Here is a 23,360-nt window from a genome sequence, read left to right on the forward strand (position 1 = left end):
GTCGTCGTTGAAGTAGTAGTATCAAATCAGAACCACGGTGGTCGGAATGTTGCAGCAATAAAAAAGGAACGAGCGATGAAAGGAGGCAGAAAAGGGAAGCATTTTCCCCCGCAGCCAAGTCGCTGGAACGAAGCCAAAGGGTCCACTCACGTCCCATTGCGCGCTACATGCGGGCACTGCAGGTGTTAAGTGGTGTGTAGTCCATCATCATGTGCTCGTATTGCTATTTTTAAACCGCGAATGAGAGCCCGCTTACACACACACACACACACACACACACACACACACACACACACACACACACACACACACACACACACACACACACACACACACACACACACACACACACACACACACACACACACACACACACACACACACACACACACACACACACACACACACACACACACACACACACACACACACACACACACACACACACACACACACACACACACACACACACACACACACACACACACACACACACACACACACACACACACACACACACACACACACACACACACACACACACACACACACACACACACACACACACACACACACACACACACACACACACACACACACACACACACACACACACACACACACACACACACACACACACACACACACACACACACACACACACACACACACACACACACACACACACACACACACACACACACACACACACACACACACACACACACACACACACACACACACACACACACACACACACACACACACACACACACACACACACACACACACACACACACACACACACACACACACACACACACACTTTCGCCAAAAGTCCCATTCCATATAAAATAAACGGTTCACATGAAGTGTGGGACACAGCACGTTTATCGATGTTTATCGGGTGACTCCCACACCGGTATCCGAGGAAATAGTCCGCACCCACACATCACCTTGCCGTGGGGGAAAGGCGGCCACTTGAGAAGATCTGCGAGGAAAATATTTCCTTTTCCGCCCCCTTTTCATCTCTTCTCTCTCTTTATATTGCCGCAACGTCCAGACTTTACACGACTGCCTCTACGACGAGACTTGGAAAAGGAAAAAAGGCGGCCGCTTCTCTTTGTTCCGTTCTTTTTTCTCCTTCGTCGCAGCTTATATTTCGCTCTGGTCGCTTCAAGCTTTCTCGCACTTGCCACGAGCCGCTGCTCCTCTCACCCCCTCCCCTTTTTGCTTGCCCCTTTCTCAGCGTTCTGGCCCGGTGCAGTGCGTGTGCTGGATGTTCTCTCGGGCAATCGATTTCTGCAGGGAGTCGTTCGCAGAATCGTTGTTCCGAGCGACGAAATAAAATGAAAAAAAAAAAAAAAACACGACCAGAAACGAGAAATAAATATACGGGAACAACGAGGTTCCTTCCCAGCTTGCGCGGGGCAGAACGGCGCGGCGGCAAAAGCCAGTCAGGGCGAGACAAACGGATGGAAGGAGGAGAAAAAAAAAATGAAAACAGAGATGGAATGTAGGAGCTCGGAGGTAAGGCGTTCTTTTGAAAGAAAGGCAAGCAAGCACAGGCAGGGGTGTCTTGGACTCGTCTCGCCTTTATCGGCTCGGACTAAATCGATCCTTTGGAGTGAAGAGAAAGGGAGAAGGGATGAGAGGCAAAAGAAAAAGGAACGACGGAGGCCGTGAATAAATTGGATATTTATGTGTCTGAACATTCCGCACCGCGCTGTGCTCTCTTCCGGGACTGGGAGAAAAATAAAGAAAAAAAGAAGTTTAGGTTCCTTGCCAAGTGACGTATATGGCAAGCAAGCTTTGAATCCCCACCATATTTTCTTTATTTCATATGTTTGGCTCTGGTTCTCCCCGCGTAATTGAGTTGGTTTAGAGGCACACGATTCTTCAGCGACTCAGTCTGATCACCACCTATGGCCAATGTCACAAGCTACGTAACCAGTGCTTGAAGGTTGTTGGCTTATGTGCTCTTTACAGTCCCTAAGGACTTTTTCATAAGGTTTCTTTATCGTGGTGGTTTCCAAGATCATTATTGACAACAATTAATGTATTTTCGCAGTTATCAACGCAACCCATTTGAATCACTTCGCTGGAAATACGCCTTATAATACGTCGCATAATTTAATTATCGGGGTACCTCGGGGCTGTATTGACTGAAAAGCCTTTGGGAGATTCTAAGGGCGGCATTTCGCATGTTTGTCCAAAGTATTCATAAGTGAAGATTTCCTGCCCGACACTGCATGTGTCAAGCAAAAAATTCTATTCGCAGTAGTATACAGTGCTACTTCAAAATCATACGATTGCTTTATGGCCAACGAAAGCGAGCCCCGTCAGCGATCTACGGGCTTGTAACAATCATGTTCACACTATTAAAAAAATAATAGTTCTGACCAATAAAAGTATTGAGCATCATTTCTCTAATTGGTTTGCCGTCCTGCTGCAGAGTACGCCATGTCAGAGTAGTCATGCAGTTCTGTGTTCTTCGCTGTTGGTTTTCAACCTCTATAGCTATAACGCGTGTTATGCATGACGTTAATTAATCCGCAGAAAAGTTCCTAAGTTAGTTGCGCAGACCTGTGCACATGTGCTGGTCAAATACCGTAGTAAAATCACTGTACCAAGTGCTATGCCCATGCTATTGGTATAGGTCGCGCTCCTATATTGCACGGCATATCCAAGGTCAGAACATATCCGCAATATTATTGGTTGGGATCGATAGCGTTGAGTAGTGCTTTCGGCAAAATAACGCCAAATTTTTACTGACTTTATATATATATATATATATATATATATATATATATATATATATATATATATATATATATATATATATATCAAAAAGCCCAGCTATCGGTGAACCGCCAAACATTATCGACACTCTATAGTTCAGGCGCAAGGGCAAGTAATCTAGACTTCCTCGGGAGCGATGCATTGCCAAAATGCTGCCAAGGACACAGGCTCCATTTGGAAGAAGACATCGAGCTGCAAACCGCCAAACGAACCTGTAGCAAAATTAAAGGCTTCCGAACGCGTTCGACGTTCCTCTGGCGTTACCCGTCAATTCGTTTTCAGCCAAAACGAGATTACTCTAACCTAACCCAAAGCTGCTGTGAAAGTAGAATTTAATCTCAAGCATGCACTACACACGCCGCAAAGCCAGACTAAGAGTGGACAAAAACAAAAAAAAAAAAAGAAAGAAACGAAGAATGTGGTTTTGGAGGAACCAAGTCGAATACAGAAGGCGCGACAGCGGGAAAGACCTGCTGCAGGCGCGTACAGGGCGGACAGTCGCACGGACTGCACTAGCAAGGCGTCGGCGGTGTAGGGCCGAATCAATTAGCATTCACACTGCCCTCGACACAGCAGCGGCCACTTCCTCGCAGCGCATATCTAATTTTCGGCCGCGCAGTACGTGCTCTTTCCGATGGCCACTTATCGGTGGGCGCGCCGGCCAGCGGACACTCTCGAAGGCCGGTTCGTTACGCAAAGGTCACTCCCGTCGTAATTAATGGCACCGAGCAACTCCGTCGCCCAAGCACACTGCTTTCCGGAGCACTGTTCGGTTGCCGAACCAAAGAGATCCTGCGACAGGGAATATGCGTGGCCTTGCGATGTCCAAGTGCCAGCGGCGCGCAACTTCTTCGGCAGCAATTATACCCGCCGCAGTGCCGTGTTTAGTTACAAGTCCAAGGGGCGAAACGTCACGGTCGATACCCGCTTGGGTGACTCAAATTTACGCACGTCATTATTCTTCTTAATTATTACGGCTAAATAACGAGTTGCTATTCCATTACTACCTATAGCCACGGCTTGGAATCATGGTAGCAGTTTCCCATTGCCCAATAGGCAGCGAGGAGAGCGGTGGAAAGTACGTGACGTGTACGCAGCATGCGACTGTATACGACCACACTCGGCGTCACAGTGCAGAGGTGGGCGAAAAGTGCAGTGAAGAGGACAAATTGTGAAATTCTTTTCTTTACCTCGTTCTTGCGGGTTTCGAATAAAGGGAATGCGTTCTAACTATATGGGGGCGTCCAGTGTTTATATATCAAACACAGTTTTTTGATATCCTGCTGTTTCATTAACTAACGATGCAGGAAATCTTTCGTGCGCTGTGCTGTTATTGTAAAATATGCTACGCTTACGCTTCGCGTTAAGGTAGACACAATAGCGCCATTAACGCTGCATTTTCATTCCTCGAATTTTTTTTGTCAGTTTTTTTTAATAACTATTACTATAACATCAGAACACACCCCAAACATACGTTAGTAGGTCGTACACACCACAACGCGTGCACTGTATGTATAGGTGTCCTTCTAACAAGCCTCGTACAATCGACCCTTCACGGCCTATGAGCTGCGCGCTCGCCTGGCATGCAGATGGCCTGCACTCGAGCACCAATGGTTAAAGCGTTATTTTATTCAATTGCTTCTTTTTTTTCTTAAACACCCTAAATATCAGATGGAGCTACTCACCAATTTTGGCCTCATCTGGATCCTCCTCAAATTAGTAAGCTTTAATTGCATGCGAATGTTCGGAATTCCCTCGCTAGGTCACGTGGTTGTGTCGTCATGACCTTGTCAACCAATCAACATTTTTCACGACTGCAGTTCGAAGCGGCAGCTTTTTCGGTGCAATAAGCTCAATATATGCTATCGCTTAAAAACAGATATACATGATAAGTTAACCAATTGCAAGGAGCCTGTATATAGGCTACCGTCTTCAAAAAGCGGAGAAGTGTGCAATGTATTTAAAGTGTCTTTCTCTGTTATTATGACTTTGGCCCTCTGAGGCAGACACAAAACGTTGATGTCTTTCGGAGTACGCGGCGGTCTGAGTAAATTCCAAAATTATCAATGCAAGGATAATCCCGTCTGCACCCATAGCCAACCAGGAAGTTGGTTTCGCCCTGTTTGCAGTTCTAATATAGACAAGATATTGTTATCTAACTTTTATCTTAGTTTTGTTTCTCAAGCGTGGAACACAGCCACAGGGAGGCGTTCGTCTTCTTTTTCCTTTACCTCTTAATTTCCTCATCAGCCCTCGTCATAGGTCGCGGGGCATCGGGTTCGAGAGCCAGTTTGTATATGCATCCCTCGTCAGACGGGGAGACCCTCGATCAACGCACCGAGAAATGCTCCAAACGAAGAAGAGCACCGGTTTCCGGAAGAGACAAGCCGCTTCAATGCGCAAGCCTGACACGTGGCGCGCCACAGGCGCGAACGAGAGTGCGGCTATCTCGCTCGACGGCTCAGTGCAAACACGTCGCGCCAATGGTTACCGAGATGCGACCCCCTGGTGAACCTTCGAACCTGTCTCGACACCCGCACGCGCGTGCCTTATACAGAGGGACAGCCGAACACACAGAGGCGCCTGCAACCTCGTACAAAGGACGCCGCGGCAGGTGCCAACAGCCAGCCTCGAAAGAACGAGCTTTGGTGAAGAACCATCACTCTTCTTTAGCCAACCGCGGTGAGCGAAGAAACAAAACGGGCTTAGTGGTACCACCAGAGTGCTGGATAGGCCGCTATTGCCGTTACACAGTACCGCGGAATTAAACGCAGCCAAATAAAATAGCGGGGCCGAAAGGACCAAGAGGAAGAGGAGGATGGAAAGGGAGAAGAGGCAAGGCAAGTTAAGGCGGCTCTTCGTACATACGTCGGTCATCGCAATATACAGCAATGCTATATAAACGAACCCAGCGCGCTCGCGATCCTAATTAAACAACGACGACTTCTGACCGCGGCTCGCGCGCGCAAGCACGCGCACAGCTCGACGAAAACTTCCGCAAACATCGCAATCATCGCCGCAGCCGCCTATTGAATCAACGCCAAAGAAGATGAAGATGAGGGGGAAGCCGCGAGAAAGAAGAAACAACGACCGCTACGACGGGCACTGTTCCTCTTGCTCTTCTTGTTCGCTGCGTTACGCGGTGCGCGCGCCATCTTGGGTTCTGCTACTTTTTCCATTTCGTTTTTATCATCTATGTTCTTTTTTTAGTTCTTTTGGCTTGTCTCGAGGGGCCCCGTTCGCAGAGCCCGTCCCGACTCGGCCAGCAGCGCTGAAGCGCGCGCGTGGATTCTTATGCATACATACAACGCCATCTGTCAGCTTAAGCAGACGTTTCTATTTATCTCATCACGAATAGAAGGGCGGCAGGCGTGTAGCGAGCGCCTCGCACTGCCGCGTATGTACACGGCGTTTCCTCCTGGAGCAAGACAGACGCAGAGCCGTCACCCCCGGGGCGAGCACCTCGTACACCAACCAGATAGAGAACGCATAAAACGTAAGTGATAAAAAAAAAAAAAAAAAGCTATATCTTTGGAGTGAGCCGCCGCTCTTCACCCTTCTCCTTCACCCTCCGCCTTGTCACCCAGGGCCTTTTTTTTTCTCCCTCCCTTTCCTCAACGATCACGACGCTGCCGCTGGAGCCGACACGAAAGTCAGGCAAAGTCGAGCCGAGTCAAGACACCGCCGCCAACCATCATGCTCGGAGACCACGTTCAGCAGCAGCAGCAGCAGCACCCCTACTGCTCTGCTCCCCCCACCTCTCCATTCCACTGTTCCCACCAAGGAGCCCATACGAACAGACAGGAAGCGTGAGGCGTCTTGACTGTTCTTCTCCCGTGGACTCCAACGCTATACTTGGCCGCTGCTGCTGCCGCCGGAGTTTGATTGAAAGAGCAGACAAGGTGCGCAACCTCCCCTTGGGTCGCCGTCGTACGGCGGGATGCCTCAACACCGTGCGCGCTAGCTCGCCGCCGTTCTGCGCGGTTATTCGGTAGGCGCAGTAGTGTAGTGTTAGAAGGGAGAGTACGAGCAGCTGTTGGATGTATACTCGGGTTTGGGCGAAACAGGGCGCGCTTCCTTTATCGGCACCGTTGTGTGGTAGTGGTGGTGGTGGAGGAGGAGGAGGAGGAGGAGGAATAAACAAGTAGCGGCAGAGCTTCAATTTCTACCCCACCTGGCAGTCTGCTTGTGAAACTATAGTCCGAGGTTATGGTAGACACTGGCTGTTTCCCTTTTCTGATTATTGCTGATTATAGGCCTTCTTTCGCACGTAATGGCCATGACCACCCCTAAGTAATTTCTTTTTTTTTTCATTCTCAAAAGCAAGTGCCTTCCCCAAGTTTAGTGCAGCGATGCCACTGGTTTAATTTTGCTTTCAGCTAAATTTTCGATTTCACCTCCGGAATGTCATTAGATCTCATAGAAAAGCGCTCTGCGATATCTCACAAGTGCCGGAAAGAGAGAGAAAAAGAAAAAAAAAGAACGAGTGACGCCACGATAGCCGGAAAAGGGCAGCAAAATGATCGGCGAAGACTTGTTTGTTCGTACTTAATTGATTACTTCACCGTATGGACACTCCGTTGATATTTGCATCACAGTATTGATGTCTCTTCGTCGAGGCTCGAAATGTCATCTATATAGAGCAACAGTAATGCTCGAGCCCGCTTTATTATCTCGATGTATTCGATAATGTGCACAGAAACTAGCGTGGATGTAATTTCTCCTGGTCACTATATCGCGATTTACAGCCGGACGCGCTTAACAGTATTAACCGAGACATCGCGGGAATTAGCATCTGCGGCCGCCCCAGCTGGTGCGCGCGCTTCCACGACTGACTCCCTCCATATAACCCTTCCTGGTTTCGTTTTCAAAAATAGTTTCACCTCTCTCCTGCAGCCCAGCCATATCTCGGTGAATTCCGCCAGGTCACATGAAACTCCGTACTAGTATATGCTCGTCGTCCACTAGGGTACGCACGGTGATCGGGCCGCACTCAATATAAACGCTTTTTTTTTTTTTTTTCTACAGCGCGCGGCCGACTGTTGAAACGCTGCTTAGAGCACCGTCTCGTTTCGCCGGTGAAATATAAAACGCGATCCGCTCTCGGCCGAGCATTTACATTTCTTCAGCACGGGCTGACCCCTGCGACCGGCCGCAGCTCCGTTCACTCTTTTCACTCTTCGCTGCTCCATGTAGACATTGATTCAAAACGAAATAAAGACCATATGATCTTTCATCTAACCCCGTGCAAGGATGAGTGAGAAGCAGATGGCTTTCGCGAGAAAAAAGAAAAGAGTGGTTCGGTTTGTTGTGGCCGCCCGCCTTTGGCGCCCGCGGGAAAGAGGACAGGGAGCCGCGGGAAAACTAAAAGGGGGAAAATAAAATGGCGCTAGATGGTGATGAACGAGCCCCAGCAAGCAGTGCGCGTACCGTTTCGTGTGCGTATGTGCAGCGCTGACTCCAGATTGTCACGAGTTTCAGATACACGTTAACTTTCAGTCCGTCTAACCTGCGGATAGACCGGCCGAGAATCACTACATGTGCTGACGCGGGCACTGCAGGACGCGCTCGTGGGGTTACGATCGGTTATGTGCAGTATATGTAGTCCACTGTTAAAGGAAACGTGCGATATCGTGGCCTACGTGCTTCACGAAGCGCTGAAGCCGGCAATCGGTGCGAATAGGTGGTGGTGGCAAACATTTACTAGATTTTTTTCTTTTTGTTTTATGCGAGGAGGTGTTCGGCCCGAGACCCTACTGGCCCAGGTCATCACAAATATAGGTAGAATTCCTATTCCGGAGCCCCAATGGCGTCTAACGCCGCTCGCGCCCTGGCGACCAAGGTCCGCTGGGACTGTAGGTCATGGCAGCTGAGCAGCGCCGCCTCCCAGGCCTCCCTAGAAGGGTGGGTGATGAAGAATTGGGAACAAAGGGGATTGAATGGGCAGGCCCAGACCATGTTGAAAACGTCCGAGAAGGTCGCTACACACAGGCTACAACCTCCATCACAGTCAGTATTGAAGTGTTTCAACGCTGCCAGCACAGCATTGTATTTGTAAAAAAAAAAAAAAAAAAAAAAGATCGAGAAAGGGTTTTTCGGCCACACTCTGGATCCTTACATGGTTCCGGAAAGTGCGGCACCATGTGCCGCGCTTTCCATATGCCACGCTGCACTAAAGCAGGCGGTGCTACTTACTACGCATGTGCCTTGTGACATTATTTGCCGCACGCACTCGCGGCACAGCTCCGCGAAGCGCGTCAGCCACGCTGTGTCACACGTTCCCTTTAATAGTGGACCGTACCGTACATTGTCTCCAGCGGACCGCAGCATCAATGCTCTGGCTTGGACAAAGTTTTACCGAAGCTGAAAGGGAAAAAAAAAAAAAAAAAGCAGAAATGCTATAAATGCAGTCGTCTGAGCTACAAATCTAAAAAGGGCACGAAATAACTGTGCGATAATATAGCCCCCATTAGGAGCAAGAGTGCAATAGACCGAAGCTCCGCACGCAGCGGCGCTGTCTAGTCTAACATGCAGGTTCAGCTTTCAACGTATCTCTCCTTCCGTTCTTCGGGGGAAAAAAAAAAAAAATCAAAATCACAACGCTCTTTATACATGTCCGGTGAAAGTATAGAAATAGGCATGATAGAGCGAAGCATCTCCAGAACTTGAGACGTTCTTTGGTTGATGACGTCTTACGCATCAAAGAAACGTTTTGGAATGTGACACTGCACTGACACTGCCGCAGTGTCAATTTAGACAGACCGTAGGGTCACATCTTCAATAAGGTAACCGCGGCCAGCACCGAGACCGTGACCTTGTTCTCAGTTACCCAACGCTACGTGGCTGAATACGCCGAAAGTGTCGAGGAAAAGGAGAAATTACTTTTCTTTTTGTATGTATACATCATGTAGATACATTTGTATGTGTTTTTTGTGCGTATAAGCAGGCAAACCCAAGCGGAAGGCAACCCACGTTCTCAAACAGCGAGGCTCGCACACTGACCTTTCCGCCTTGTTATAAGCTGCGGAGAGAGAACCCTCCTGCCAGACTTGGACAGATATCATCCGGTGCTGTCCGTCAAGCTAACAACTCGTCGCTGTGCCGGCGCGCACGCGAGCGTATTCCCTGCGGCAGGCAGACACGAATCTTTTCCGATACTTCGTTAGGCACTGACCCAATCAATCAGTTCGTATACATGACCGAAACGAATGAGAATAGCAAATAGGGGGGAGGAGAAGAAGAGGAGAACGTGGGGAGAGCTGTGCCGTGGCTCCGCAGCCTTCGGTCACAGACGAAGGCAATAAACTTGCGGCCGAAGGAGGCGGCCGCGAGAGCTTGGGACAAAGCTTGCGCAGGACCCACCCCGCACCCTCCCTGCTCAGCTCCTTTTGATAATGCCGCCAGTCGTGCGGCCGCGTGCGCTCGCTCACACAAGGCGCGCAGCCGCCACCACTGTCCAGCGCGCGCGGTAGCCGAGCCCAGTAATTATCAGCGAACCGCTGGCTAATTAGCATCGCTGCCCTAACGAGCGCCGCGGCTGGTATTGATTTTGAAATTGGCTGCCTGCCGCTGCTGTACATGGCTCCTGCGCTTTGTTGAGTGTTCATATGTGTACGTGTGTGCGGGCCACTTGGTGTTGCGCGCGTGTGCAGCGGCGCCACGCACACAAAAGCTTGCGACAGAGGGAGAGCTGCTTCGTGCTTCTATAAAAGAATGCATGCAGGAGCCAGAGAAGCAGCGGTGGCGGTTTGTTCGGCTCGCGATCCCGCAACTTCGGGCCGTTGTTCTTCGCCACGCTGCTTTCAGCCTCCCCGGCTTATGTTTCCGGAGAATAAGGTGAAAACAAGTGGTACCCGCTTTCCCTAGTTTTCCCGATATGGGGAGGGGGCGGATGACTTTTACTACGGGGAAACTTTTCTCCCCCCTCTTGGAGTAACTCCGAGGGGAAAACCAGTAAGGCGATCGAGCGCTAGCCACACTTGTGGACTGCACTTTATATTCTGGCGCTTCCGGATGGCTTATTCCCCGAGCGCGACTTTGCATGTGTGGTCGAAGTTGTTGTTCGTGCTGGCGGACTCTTAATGATACAAAACGGGCCGCTCTTGGCATGGAAGATAGTTGGCTGAGGAGAAACCGCTCAATGAGCTTGTGTTCGCGGCGTGCTCCTCCAGCTGAGAGACACAATAGACAGCAGTCGCGCGTGTTAGGGCGTGCGCGCTGTTAAACGACCCAGTTAACTAATTGGTATAGCCGCTTCAAGTGTACCTTGGGGCTATCGAGTTTAGCTGCGCTCTCATTTACTGAGGCTTTTCTCAGAGATATGTTGCGGAAAGCGAACAGAAAGCTCTTCGGGCGCAAAGTCCGAGTGGTAAAGGCTACTGCATACATCTATCGCGTTCGTATAAAAACGAGAACCATAACTGATGTAAGAGCAAGCGGCACGGTACAAAATCTGGCTCTTGGATTACCGTGTAGTGACGGCACAAAATTTGTTCACTAGCGGAAAGAGGCATGACGACCGAGCCACTTGGCAACATTAATCATTCACGATCCCACCTAAAGAAGAAAAGCGAGTAGACACACTCCTTAGAGCTGTGAACGAAACAGGCAGGTGGCAGCTGTCAGCTATCATGGCTGTGCACATATTGGTCGCCGGACTTTGTGACGTCACGAGACCACATGACATGGCCGAGTTGGCTGGCGCTGTCGATTCGGGCTTCACCTTTGAGAGGGGAGGGTGAGATCGGAATCCAGCCCTCGAGTACCCTTCGTTTAGCGTCTTGGCTCAATAAAAAAAAAAAAAATAAAAAAAAATCGACCTTTCGGCGATTAGCCGTATCTTCCAGACGTACGTTTTACACGTCTACGTACGTACGTATACGTACGTTTTACACATATATCAAACGTCCAGTGCACGCATTTTGTTTGCACATGCCAGTGTCGGGACGTCAGAGCACATTAAGAATCCCACGAGGTTGAAATTTCCTGAGTCCTCCACTAAGGCATCTCTCATAGCCTGAGTCTCTTTGGGACGTTAAACCGTACAAACCAAACAAATCCATTTTGTTTGCTTGCTGTGATGATTCCGAGGGTGCAAGAACGGGTTAACAAACGGTTCACAAAAGAGCTTATACGCCAAAATTTCTCAAATATGCCAAGCGTTGTAGGTGCCTGTAATCTCTCTATCTTTTCCTCCCTTTGCTGTTTTTATTGATGAAGACAAATACGCGCACAAAAATAAAGAAAACATCTCGCTGAATTGCACAATCTGAACTGCAATACTAACAGGCAGCGCGGACCAAAAAACGTTGGCGCGGACTGGGCGTACACTTATTTTTCTTTTTTCATGGCCCTCCTAAGGTAGGTGCATGGCCTAGAGCATAATTTACCAGGTTCAGTAAAGATTTTTTTTTTATGATAATTACTGTTAGCTTCCAATATATCTTGATTCCCAGTGAGCTGTGTCCAATTTCAACTCAAGCTTTTCTAGATTCCACATTTCATTTTCTTTATTCACCCCGCTTCTTAAAATCCGGAAATATTTTCCACGAACGAAAATCTGTTCTACGCTTGGACCTCAATAGTGAGGAGAAATGACTACATCTTTGACATTCTTGGCGTTGAAAAACAGGTTAGCGCTAAAGAAGACGGACACAAGACAGGGATACAGGACGACGTACTTGTTTTACCCTCTGTGACCATCTGGTTTTGCGCTAACCTATTTTTTGATTGAAGATGCACGAACTATACCACAGCAACAAGGTTTACTTCAACGTTGAAACAAATCGCCCAAAGCACCCTTATCAAGCATCCTATAAGCTCTGCAATAACTTCACTGCAGCCTAATATCGGGGCATAAAGGTCACAAATTTTAACCTTGCGAAATCTATACTACGCGCAACTCTTTACCAGATGTAGAGAAGTTGCTTGAATGTAACGTGGTGCCCTCGCGAAGTTATAAAAATCCCCCCCCCCCTCCCCCTCTTTCTGTCAAGTTACGAGTCCGCTGAAGCAAGGAGCAACTGAAGAAACCAAAGCAAGTGTTGTACAGCCATTCCCTTAGTCATGACTGGACCCATCAGCAGCACATATTGAAGCTGTCAGATTTATTGTCACCGAGGGCTTATATAATAAGAAAACCGAGACTTTCACGTGGGAACAGGAAAAGCTTTCAGACTTATCGCCATACCATGTAATGCACAAGTAAGAGTGAGAGCTGCGCCGGACCCGTCTCCTCTTTTTCATTCCCCTCCCCATATCGCTTACCGAGAGGCCCATCTGAATCACGTGACCACAGATGTCGCATTGTCGAGAGTGGCCACATGCAGGACCCGATAAACGCTCTTTGATCTTATCAGTTGCGAAATTCCGTTTCGAAACCCGTCTTATTGCCCGAGCCCAATTCGCTAAGGGTAAGCCGGGCTCATACGCGCATGGCAGGCAGCTATTGCTGGCTAATTGGTAGCGCTTTTCGAGCTATGGAAATCCATCTCAACGCCAAAAGTGGCGTGACAGCCTGCGAACTCCTCAGTTTCCAGGCCCGAATGACAGATTTAGTTATATGGGCACTTTCGCAACTGATACGTTCGAAGCGTTCAGGGTCCGCATACTCAGCAGGGCTTAAGCCTACCCGTAGAGGACGCATTTATATTTAATAGCAGGTGAACTATGAACTTTCTGGCAAAGACATATAATGACGCCACAAGGAGTTTATAGGACGGATAATGTTCTTCCCATGCATCTGTAAAAACATTTATGCTTAAAAAAAAGAAAAAGGCTGCCGACAGGAAGCTCAAACAGACAGGGCCTGTTGCACGGAAGCACGAAATTGGGGAAACGTGCCATTCGACAGTTCAGCGAATAGCGTAAGAGCACTCCGTCACACAGCTGCGGCTGTCGAAGAAAGAGAAGCAGGTTTGGACACAGGTGGCAGGTAGAGGCTGCAGAAGCCAGGCGACGGGCAAGCCAGCGCTCTTCGAGAAAACACGCAAAGGGGAGAGCGACTGTAGGAGAGCAAGAACAACAACAACAACAAAAAAGAAGGAACGAGGCAGTGAAAGCGGTTGAACTTCCACGAACTGTCGCGTAAACAAGGGCCCTCAAACAAAAGGGAGGGGGAGCGTGCAGCTCGCAAAAAGGCGAAATTAACCATAGCCGCGCTGTTGACGTCTATTGTTCGCCTTGTCGCGGGTGCACGCCACGTGCTGAGAAGGGCCCCGGCTGGAACGACCGGTGGTGTCGAAATATACGACTAAAGGAATGCGCCCATATGAGCTAGCCGATTTTCAATACGGTGCCGCTGCTATAAAAGGCGGGGCAAATGTGTTGTGGCGCTTGCTTTGCTAGCTAGCTATAACTTGTTTATGAGGTCCAGAAATATGAACTGCGCTTACTAAACGTGACGCGTATGGCGAGCAAACACGTATTGATAGGATGCAGGCACCTGTATCATGCCGATATGGTGTTGCTCGCGGTAGAAGAACGTAAAAAGAAGCTTCCTGCCATCATAACGAAGTTATTTTGCGTATTTTTAGGTTTAAACCAAGCCCAGGCAGTACAAACTATTGGAAAATGCATTGCCAACGCTGTACTCATATTGGGCCGTAGTTCGTGCTGCTTGGGAACGTAACGACAGAAATTCTCGTCCTAAACCGACAGCGCAATCGTATATTTGAATGAGAGAACTGGCTGTGTCGCGACAACAGCGGCCGAGAAATTGTACGCTATAACTGCTGTCGTTATAACCGAGAGAGAAAAAAAATGTATTTTAGTGCTAACCCTATCGCCATTTTTATTGTGTCGGCTCGTTATTAATACGAATAGGCTATGTTGGCGCCGGAAGTGTCCTCAAAATGTGTCGCCGGAATCCGCTCCCCTCGTAACGTCATTGCTAAGTGGCGCCATCATTCAATGATCGGATGAGAACTGTAAGTCATGGTATAAAGAAGCGCTGTATCATTAACGAGTCGCGAGTCATTATTCATGTGACATGAAAGTTTGAAATCGCGTAATTCTTCAGCTATGATTCATGTGAGTCAAGACTCACGAGGCGTGCGAGTCATGCAATAAAAAGTGCTGAGTCATGCCGGTAAGTAGATGTAGAAAGACGTCTACTTGAAGCCACCAACGTCGCGCCCAACGCTAATGCTTTCGCATTCTCCCAGTGCAGTTTCTGCAGTGATCTCTAGTTTTATTGCTTTTCTCTGCTTAATATAAAAGTGCAGTTTATATTTCCAAACAAAAAAATATAGTTTGTCGATCTTGCTGCAGAAAAAATATGATTTGTTCGCATTTACAACGGGAAATTATAGTACTATATGATACGAAACTATTCAGACCAGGAGTCTTGATCACTAATGGTTATTAAAGAACGTGTGAAAGTAGAGATTTGTGATTCTAGCTAATTCCGCAGAAGCTAAGAGTACATACTCATTTTGTTCTGTTGGTCTCGAGGACGCAATTACTGAGCTTTTCTAGATAGTCAGTGACACTTCAGAGATATTCAATAGACTGATTTGGGAAAAACCAGGCCGTTTGGTGGTATTGCCGTTAATTAATTAAGGGGGTAAAATGAGGCACATGATTGAGGACCCAAGTAAAGTGCATCGACATGGCTCAAGAATTAATACGAGGAAATATATAGTTAATGGCTCAGCAATCAAGAGAAAGGAACGACAGATTTCAACAGGTATAGCGAGGTGTTGGAAGTATTATAGGATATTGGTTTTGATTGTGGGGTTAAACGTCGCACAGTGAGTCAGGCTATATGAGAGATGCCGTAATGGAGGGCTCCGAAAATTTCGAACATATGGGGTTCTTTAACGTGCACTGATATTGAACAGCACACGGGCGCCTTGCTTTTCGCCGCCATCCAAAAGCGGCCGAGATTTGATCCGCACTCTCGGGCATAGAAGTTGAGCGCCTTAACCATGCTGCACTATAGCGGCGAGGGAAATATTGGGATAGTACATCTACAAAAATATTTATTTTTTAACGTATATGGACAAAGGGAGAAAGGGAAAAAGAAAAAAAAACGAAAGAAAGGCGGCGAATACTGCTGGCCTAGTCATTTCGTTTTAAAAACTTGCAAATTCTGAACAACCGCAACAGTTAAACCTTTTGATGCCTACCTAGCCAAGTAGTAACTGCACACCTGGATGAATACAAATAAATTATGTGGTTTCCTACGTGGACATAGGCCACCAACCACCGCGGGTTCGAGCGTCGCGCGAGCCGAAGCCCCGGTCAGCCGTTACCACGCGCACCCTGAAACACCGCAGCGCGCTTTCAACCTCCACCGGGAGGAGAGCACTTCGCTGCAAGGACACCCACCTCCAAGTTCACGAAGGAGACGTTTATTGAAACGCCATCCTCCAGCGGCACATACACACACACGCACGCACACACATACAAAATATACAAAACGCACAAATGACACGGAGTGCGCCGCAAGCACGCAAGGGCGTGCTGTGATCTCTCTCTCGCAGTAACCAGAGGGTTCCTTTGAGAGAAAGTGGGCAACCACCGCAAGGTACGCCTGTCGCGGATCGTTGGATCACGATCGACAGGCTCGAGTTGCGCTCTCAGGTACGACCCGGAGCAGACGAACTCGAGTACACACTGGTCTGCGCGGACAAAGGCCGGCAGACAAGAACAGTAGCGTACGCACCTTGCGATGTCTCGGAGGAGTCTCCCTCTGAGCTCCGCTCGGACAGTCGCGCGAGCGCGGCTGTCGAAGCGGTGCCCTGTTCCCGCCAAAAGGCGCCAATGGGAACAGCCACTGGGACGCCAGGGCGGAGCTGTGGCCCGAACGACAGTGACAAGTCGTCCGAGCCCCTCTCCGCCGCCTCAGGCGGGAGAAAGGGAACGAGGAGAACAACTGGGAAGCGGGCGGCGGCCGCGCAAAGGGCAGCCGCAGCAAATCCGAATCCCACAATTATTAGACGATAACATGTCTTATGTCGTACTTACTCTCCCGAAATGACTCAGGCTATTAAGGTAAGCCGTAGGGGAGGGCTAACACCTTTAACAGCGCGATAACGCCTTTAGCAGCACCTTTTCAATCCGCGAATTTTTGGCGTTGCAAATAGTTTGGTAAAGTTTTGAACGTCTTTAGTTGGTTCGGTCTGTTTGGGGAAAGGAAGGCGCGACATTTCTCTCACTCCTCACTGGACACCTGCCGTTACAATGAACGGCGTATAGAATGGGAGGTACGTAGCAGTCGGTTCGAATGACCGTTAAAAACTAGCCTCGACTGAATAACAGATGGATGCTGAATGGCAAGCGAAATAGCATGACGTCACCCTAAACGCTGCACAAAGAAAGGTTGCGTCACAGTTCTGGTACAAAATCATGCGCACATTTACTCTTTTTTTTTTTTTTCTTCCCCTATACGTTTCTCCCAATTCGGAGTTATAGCGACCGCCACGGTAACTGTGACACCTTATCAGCCGAACTGGCTCTACGCTCTCTCGCCTATGATGTATTGCTGGTAGAATAACAGGGTTGGCTTGCATAGGCACACGGCAGTTCCACGTTGTCATCGCAGCATAGCCCCGATAAATCGGTTGTATTGTGCCAGTGTTCACCGAGGGTGGCGGAACTCGGGGGCTATACGAAAGATGTTTGAAAATGATTTCAAGACAAGACAGCGTGCCACGGAAAGGAAAAAAAATATTCTGAGAGCACTGTGGAACCTACACTGCAGAAATCATCACAGTGCATCACGTTTGCTCTCATTATCGTTATCAACTAAATGCACAGTCATTATCACTGGTCATTGTCATCATTGTCATCATTGTCATTATCACTATATGCATCGTCATTGTGATCGTTACTATCATCCTCACGGTAGACATGGAGAATTATGACTTCGCGGTCCCGGGCGTGGCGCAGTTAGTTAAAGCGCTCGGCTGGGGATCCGGCTGGGGTCCGGCTGGGGATTACCGATAGAGACAGAATTTTTTATTTTTCTGATGACGTCATCAGGATGATTGACAAGAGACACATCAACGCACAGTTCCGATGCACAGATCCTGCGCACGAGATTTTGTTCCATAATCCTAGAAAGCTTTTCGACTTAAAAACAGGCACGCGAAATATTAATGGCAGAAAGAGAGTAATGCGGATCACGAAGCAAACTTCTCTAGGTGATTTCCTAGGGTAAATTAGTAACAAAATGTAGAATTGGGCGGGATATCGACAAGCATCATTACAAGTAACGGCTGGCTCAACGAAAAAAAAAAAATCTACATATAAGCTATCGGATGGAATTCTGGTTGATAGATTGGGGCAGGAATGTTGTTGGGCAGGTGGTTGGCGCACAACAGATGCCTGGCAAGCCTCCCGAGCACCATTGCTCCTTCACTAAAGCGTTATTAGCACGATAACGATGATAATCCCCAGCAACCATTTCACTTCAAGGAGGCGACGGTCATTAGCTAGCTCTTTCCACGGGAAACGTAAGAAGTACAAAGGAAAAAGATGTTTCACTCCTAAACCTGTTTTCTCAAAATCCATACCGTCAATTAATTTCCCTAATAGCTATAGCATATAGCTTCTCACTCCCTGAACCAATTCTCCAACTCTCCTTACTAAACTTACCGGCTAATTTTAAATCCCAAATCATTTTGGACCACTGTGGTTGCAGTGCCTTACAGTGGATAAGAATACGCTACATTCTTTTCAAGTCTCGCATACAGCTGTTACAGCAAATATCGTCTAAGACACCAAATTTGTTGAAATGACGACAGAAGCCATAGACACGGATCCGAGACCTGGTTACGAGCCGTAATGAAGTGTGATCAAATATTGCCGAAGTAAGCTATATATATATATATATATATATATATATATATATATATATATATATATATATATATATATATATATATATATATATCTGTTTCCAATCAAGATTCACAAGCGGCTCTGACGAACGACCACTGCCAGCTACGGAGATAGTGTATATGCGTATACTTCGCCTCTCAGCGCAGGAGTCCAGCGCGAAAGCCCGATGGCAGAGATACAACACCACGACAGAGGCTATGCTGCACGCAAAACGTAATAATGAAAAACGAAGAGACGACAGGTAAACTTCGAGACGGTAACGAGTGAGAGGAGGAATATTTTTAATCGGAAGGGTGGCACTTTGTTCTGACAAAGAAACTTCACGCGGAGAGAAAATATAATGCAAGAAAACGTTACAAGATCATGACAGCTCATTTTTACAAAACGCGGCTCACCGCAGTCTGCCAACAGCGTGAGCATGAAGCTCGCTCGCTTGCAACCTCTTCACCACTCCTAAACTACACCTCCCACCCTCCCTGGGGCGGGTTTATGAGTTGTTCTTGGAGCGAGCGTTGGGAAGGGGGGAGGGGGTGTCCCATTGAACGATGTGTTCAACTTTATTGGCCAAAGAAAAAAAAAAAAGAAAGAACAAAGGGAGAGGGGGTTCAGCGTGTTTTTGCCGTGTAAAGTTTCTTGCTTTAAATTAGGCCCTGTATGTCGAAGCCGCTCTTCGCCCGTGCTCGCACACTCGGAAGAGTTTCGGAACAGTTACAAAACGCAGTTCGCGCTGTGTGGCCTGCTACATTACATATCCTTTTTTCGTTGTCTGGTTGAAGTTCGAAAGAAGAAGACGTGATTCGCGGATACCTGCACGCTTTGTACGTTACCCCTGCGGCCACCGTCTGCTGAAAACGCGGTCTTGCACGCAGCTCACCATATGCTCGTATCTAACAGAACCTGCGCGTATAGCTAGCTGCTGGAGGCATTATGGCAGCAGAGCGTTATACGTCCCTCTGAGGTCAACAAAAGCGTCTGGCACGTCATTGTGTGAGGCGCTTCAGCGAACTCTATGCCACGAATGCGCTCTATTCAAGCGCTATTCGTCGTTGCTTAACGCGAACACCTCGCAAACTAAACGCTGTTATGACCTTTGTGTCCGGAGAGACACGGTTGCAAAAGAGCTGGCGGATTTAAGAAGGGCTTGCTTGCCTAGTCCGATAGCTGCGTCGGAACAAAGAAAAACGTGGAAGAGATTCGCAAGCGTCATTCCCCTATGAAGATGATACTTTTAAAGGTTTTCTAATGACTGTTTTAGGCCGAATATCTCCTATTATTTTAATTAATTAATTTAAAGCTGGGTGTTCTGACGTCCCAAAACTCATGGTCTATGAGGGATGCCGCAGTGGAGGGCTCTGGATACTATAGTATGCACTGCCCTGCGTTTCTTTAAAGTGCGTTTTTCTTCACGACGAATATTATACGACCAATCTGTGTGGCAGACATTAACGAACGTCCGCAGCTCATCGCATGCAAGCATGTGGCGAATTGTAGACACAAACACATTGCAGAAAAGTGACTCAAACAAAGAGAGACCTGGGCCCGTATTCCGAGTTTGCGCCGTTATCGAAGTGTCGCTATCTCACGTGACCTCGAGTCATCTGATTGGTCGAAACGCCGGAACTCGGTGGTGCCACTGCGGAACCGGAAGAGGTGGCAACATCATTTTCCAGCGTTTCCACCAATCAGGTGACTCGAGGTCGGGTAGATAGCGACACTCACGATAACGACGCAAACTCGGAATACGGGCCCTGGAGGTAGAACATCCCTTCGCCTTTTAATAAATCCTTCGATGCGTAGCAGAGGTGTACACATATATAGTGGCGCTCTGCACAGCACGACCTCGTGCTCGCTTGCATGTTCCCCTTAATATTGGAAGACACTGTAGATGGTGTGAAATATGAATGAGAACGATCAGTTTTCACAGCAAGACGAATTATTTCGTTATTTATCTAATACATATGAAAAAACAAAAAGACGGCTTTTAGATACTACATGCCCAAAACAATTTGTTAACAAACAAGGAAAAGTGCGTTTTTCGTAATAGTTACGGAGTAATCCTTCATTGAAAGTTTAAACTTTGCTCCTTTCCACATTGAGCGACTGTGTGCATGTTTTCAGAAGCCCTGAACAGTCCCTTTGTATGAAGGAAGTGACGTAGGAGTCAGCTAACCTCCCAACGTTACACGGATCGGCGCCTTCACTTTTGAAAATTGAAACATGCAGGAAGTGTCACTACTATGCGAGGAAACTGTCATACGTCCACGTCATACAGTGTTCCTCTTTTAACGACTAAATTTTATCTAAATAAATTAAATAAAGAAAAACTGTCTTTCGAGCGATTTTAATGACATCGCGTAAGAAACGAAAATCAAAAGAAACGGTGGAAAGTAAACCATGAGCTTCAGAAAATGAAACAGCGGGCATCTGACAGCAGCTGCTGGCCTCAGAAATGGCTCCATACACGCGGCTTGTATTCACGGTCCTCAAACGCTCTTGGTGCCTGGAAATTCGACAGTTGTGGCTCGCCCTTCGTTTCCTGTTTGCGAGAGGCAAGCTGGAGTATTCGAGTTCGTTTTATTTCCTTTTAATTCTCGCACAAGTTCAGCCATACGCTTTCTTTCCAGGCGGTCGTAAAAGAGCGCAACCCTTTATTCCCCATATACACTTACGTGCGGTTTAAAGAACGCGACGTGCTCCACATAAAGTAGAAAAGCCTATTCGGAGAACTTAAGAACTGAAGGCAAATAAAAGTGTTTCGCCAGTAAATCAAGCAAATATCATTTAACCGTTGCGGGAAACGCGTTCTAGGCTGATGCTATCCGTGCTACAGCACTTCGTTGCTTTGTGTAATGGCACTCGTGGAGATTTTTAACTAGTGTTTGCAAAGCTCTATGTCTCTCTCTCTCTCTCTCTTTCTTTTTGCAAGCAGAAATTCCAAACGGAAAGAAATAGAAAACAGCCAATTACCCTTGTTGACAGTAAGGCGAAGCACGCGTAGAGCAACAACTAAAAAAATGAGAAAGGCAAAGTAAAAAAAAAAAATTACAACAACAATTAGCATAGCATAGGCACGTTCCTCCAGTTGCAGTAATGATAGGAAAAAAAAGTAATTTCGTAAAGAATAATTAAGTGCGTGATGTTATAACGCACATGTATCCAATGCCTGTTCACATCCACGCTGATGAGATTCGAACTAATTGCGGAAAGATACCACCGCTGTTTCCCCATCACGTAACAGGCAATGCAGCGGCGGCGCGTCAAGAGGGCATTAGAATGCGACCAGGCGTGTCGCCGTATAGTACGCAATCGGCTCGGCGGTCACGCAAAGCGGTTATCACCAAGACCCCGCTGAATAGCGTACGACCGAAACGAAAAACAAAGCCCAAGGCGAACGAGATGCGCAATGCACTAAGAAAACAGAAAAAAGAAAAGGAGAGCGATTCAAATGGAAAGATTACTGATCTTGTACGCACCTTGACTGTGAAACCGAAGGTCTCAAGGAGACAGGTGGCGACCGCGCACAGTCAGTTTTGGTCACGGCGACGTAACGCAGACCTCGTCATCTGATGGCTCACGATGTCAACGAAAGAGGGTTTGTCACAAGTGCGATCCCAGCACAGCACGCGACTCACAAGCGGTTCGGGTCACAGTAACGAGCCCAACACTTGCGGCAACTATGTGACGCAAGAAACAACACTCAACGTGAATGTAGTGGAGACAAACAATGTTCCGGCTGTCCGGTCTCTCTCGTCCTCCTCTGCCCGGAAGCGCGCTGGATGGGCGTCCGAGGAGGCGCGAGCTTCAAATGCTCGCCGATAAGGAGGAGATTGTCGCAACCCCTTCAGAGTAGCGGCGAGAGGAATCGCCGTCGTCACGCGGAAGCAGAGGAAGTTCTGCCCTCCCCGCGCAAGCTGCTGCTTCTCCGCAGCAGACGAAAAGCCGAAACCGCAGTCGACGGTGAGACGGTAGCAGCAGACGACCTCACTCTTCTTCCGATCCGAGACAGCGCAAAGCCAAGCCGAAGCCGCGCGTCAAGTCGGAAGAAGAACGCCTCTGCAGCAGACGAGCTGAGCTTGTTTCCGCGCACCGTTTTCTCGCGGAACCCTGAAGATTCCGGATGAGGAGGATTCAGATGGGAATTCCACAGTCAGTACATCTGCGGCGGGAGGCGGTTGCAGTAGTAGCAGTGATCGGCTTCGCGCGTAAAGCGTTTGCCGGGCAGTTACGCCCCCACGCAGGCGCACTCACTGGCAAAATCGTTCACTCCGTTACGCACGCACAAACGTGCACAAACGCCACGGCGCTGGCGGTTGGACAGCGGCCTGGAGAAGGTCTCCCTGTAATGCGGCCGGGCACTCCTGCCGCAGTCGTCCGCTTCTCATTGATTCGCGGCGACGAAGGAGAGCGCGCGGCGCTGCTCAGCGCCGAGTCAAGAAGAGAAGGGTAGAAGGGGGGGCGTACGCGACCGGCGAACAAGCACCGCTCCTCGGCGGCGGCGGCTACCGGCGCAGGAAAGAAGAGTTGCAGAGGGGAACGGAGAGCGACGCCGATAGCGGCAGAAAGCGTGGAGAAACGCGGCGGCTTGCTTCGCGCTGCCGCCGCTAGAGGGAGATAGCAGCGGCGCCTCTTTAGCTCCTCTGCGTTCTTGTCTCCCCCCTCTTCCTGTGGACATGAGGCAACGTCGAGATCGTTGTGGCTGCGTCTTGACG

The 23,360-nt window shown here is 48.5% G+C and overlaps 1 protein-coding gene across 1 annotated transcript in view; it reads right to left on the reverse strand.

Annotated features, from left to right (window-relative positions):
- The window catches only part of LOC146196629 (uncharacterized), a 381,051-nt gene extending 357,998 nt beyond the window's left edge, over positions 1-23,053 (reverse strand). The window contains exon 1 of the mRNA XM_084598397.1: positions 22,125-23,053. The gene's annotated coding sequence lies outside the window, so the exon portion shown is untranslated. The remainder of the gene's footprint in view (positions 1-22,124) is intronic.
- Between the last annotated feature and the right edge of the window lie 307 nt (positions 23,054-23,360).

The sequence above is a fragment of the Amblyomma maculatum genome, chromosome 3 (assembly GCF_055883805.1).
Source record: "Amblyomma maculatum isolate TAMU_Amacu chromosome 3, ASM5588380v1, whole genome shotgun sequence".
Taxonomy (NCBI): Eukaryota; Metazoa; Arthropoda; class Arachnida; order Ixodida; family Ixodidae; genus Amblyomma; species Amblyomma maculatum.